The sequence below is a fragment of the Triticum aestivum genome, chromosome 7B (genome assembly GCF_018294505.1).
Source record: "Triticum aestivum cultivar Chinese Spring chromosome 7B, IWGSC CS RefSeq v2.1, whole genome shotgun sequence".
Lineage (NCBI taxonomy): Eukaryota > Viridiplantae > Streptophyta > Magnoliopsida > Poales > Poaceae > Triticum > Triticum aestivum.
Genome location: NC_057813.1, coordinates 176,231,908 through 176,234,932, shown reverse-complemented (window position 1 = coordinate 176,234,932; position 3,025 = coordinate 176,231,908).

The window sequence follows — 3,025 nt, the reverse complement described above, 5'->3', positions numbered from 1 at the left end:
CTTCTGGCGGGGTCGAGGGAGGAGCGGGCGGCGGCCTGGCGACGCGGTCCCCGTTGGAGCTCGAGGGAGAGGGCGAGAGGAGGGGGATCGAGCGAGAGATGCGGGGGAACGAGGGAGAGATGGCTCCTGGCGGCGCGAGGGAGGAGAGGGAGACGAGAGGGAGAGATGGGGATCGGGCGCTGCGGCTAGGGTTAGAGGGGCACCGGCTGGGCCTTGAGAGGCCGGTTGGGCTGGAATCTCTCTCACTACTAAAAGAAAGGAAAAAAAACAGAGATGAGAAAGAAAAGAAAAGGAGGTTAGAGGAAGAAGTTGGACACGGGGATTATTTTCCGAACTCGCAAAAATACACTTGTTCCAAGAAAATAGAAAGAGGCATGATTGAAAGATGTAAATTCAAACTCATTTGAATTAAATTCAAATGATTTGAATAGGAAGTGAGGTTTGGGAAGGTCCAAAAATGTTCAGATTTTTGGTGGAGCTCCGGAAAATGATGAAATAATTTATGGGCAAGGTTGGAGACCAAGAATTGAGATAACAACGGCATGGGATATTTTGCAAGTGGGTTATGGGTAATTCCAAATAAATGGAATATTTAATATAGCTCCCTAATATCGGGAGGGTATGTTATAAAGAGAAGTCACCATGTGAGTTCCCTCGGTTTAAATAGATCAAAAGATCTATGCAATTTATTTAGTTGAGGTTTTAAAAATTAATGATATGATGGCATGATGACATGATGCAATGCACATGATGCAAGGATGAATGCAACAAATAAAACAAATCACACGACGAAACTCGGAATAGCTGGAAGTCTTCTGGAGCGTCGGTCTCGGGGCGTTACAACACTCCACCACTACAAGAGGATCTCGTCCCGAGATCTAGGATGGCACCGAAGAGAAATGGAAGAGGAAGAGAAGAGGTAAAACTAAGTTGCTTCTTTGACCAATGAGTGAAACCAAAGAACCTTGAGAGGTTGAACAAATTGAAAGAAAGAATACAAAGGAGATGAACGAGATTGCAAACAATCCGTTAGAAAGAGGAACAAGGAACATTACGAGAACTTGAAGGTTGCAAAGACATGAATCAAGAGTTTAATGGACAAGATAGAATTCGAAACCACTCCGGTTAAAACAAGATGAGAGGGGAAGAATTCGGGCAGTACTCCGGTTGAACATGGAAGGAATAGAACATGAACTTGAGAAGATGGGATGTTACTTGATGAAATCAACAACACACTGCCTCCAGAACTATTGAAAGAATGGCACAATGGGTAAGAAGGATTTCAGACAGCTCTCCAGTTGAGGAAGGAGGGAAAACTTGATAAGATTAGAGAACTCGAATGAAAACACGACACTCCGGTTAAATGGATAAGCAAGAAAAGAACACGATCCTCACGAATCGAGATGGCGAGTGAAAAGAGCAACGTCACAATGCCTCCGAAAGAAATAATAGAAGATATATCATTGGAATAACAGAATGGAGAAGAAAATGCCAACTTCTGCCACAAATGAGTTTGGAAAGCATCCTTGCAAAGAAGAACTGAACGGAGTTGTTGGAAAATCAATAACGAAAAGCACAAGCTTGTAGTGGGCTTATGGAAAACATCTCAAAATTATGAGGTGACAACCGGCCACTAACGGAAACAATTGCTTGCTTGAGATCAACGAAGAGATGAAAACTTCTTCCACCAAGATGATAAAGAGATAACTTGGATCATTGGCAAGCACCACAAATAGCAACATTCCCAATGGAAGGCTTTTAGGTGAAATATGACACAAGATAACTCCAACAACGAGGTTGATGGATTTAAAAATAACTCATTCTTAACAACATGTGAATCATGGAACATGAACTCAAATTATCAAGAATGACATAATACCACCTCCAAAATATGGTAGAAAGAATTGCACTCTGGATTACCATATGAAGAAAGCTTGAGCTCCTTAGGAAAGAATCTCGATGAAAACTTTGAGAAGGGAATTAAATCCTTGATGAACCATCATGTAGAACCTCCATGAAGAACTCCGGTAAACAAAAGGAATGAAAAGAAAGAGAAATTGAAAACACAAGGTGAATCCTTGCAATGATTTAGATGGATCTCCGTGATAATTATAGCTTGGAACTCCGGGAAAAAGAGAAGATGAAACAAATGAAACCGAGAATTTTAAGGGCCTCCGGAATAAAGAATTAATCACTTGGATGAACAAGAATAAGAATTATGTTATGCTTATCCTTCACCAATTAAATTGACGACAATCAACGGATTTGGCATACTACTTATTCTCGTAGAAAGGATTAAAAGAGATATAGCGTAAACTTGAGAAGGTCTTCAACGAACCACCGGTAGGATTGGAACAACAAATGAATTGATATGATGAACAAGGAAGAGAGATCTTGAAAGAACCACCGTAAGAATTGAAAATGATCGAAGTAGAGGTGCATCACCGGTAAGAATTAGCAAATGAACGAAGGTGCTTGAGACAAACTAGATACATGAGAACAAAGAGATCAAGAACTGATTAGAGGATATTCGATAGATGCAGCGGCAAGATAGGAGAATGATAACTAACGGCTGAGAATGAATAAACCTGAATTGATGGACTCCGGATGACAAACTGAGAAGACTCTTGAATATCTCCTGATGGGTGAAAAAGATTCTCACAATCGAAAACAATTATGAGAGGATGGCAACAAGCTAGCACCATGAATCTTGAAGAGAATAGAGCAAGATTAAAGAGAAACTCTTCTTCGGTCTTCAAATGATGAGAATGACAACGAGAAACACCACCAAGAATTATTGAGGCACACCGGAAGAATCAAAAGCGAAGAGGTTGAGCCAACTATGAAAAGAATTTGAAAGATCTTGGAGAAAAGCATTTGACTAATGATAACTCATTCTTACGTCAAACTTGGAGAAGAATTTAGGATAGCTCTGGGAAAATAGAAGAGTCAGGTAAGATCCTGGGAAAAGACCTGTGGGTTAGGGCCCACTCAAAAGAACACCGTTGAAAAGATTTAAAAGAGA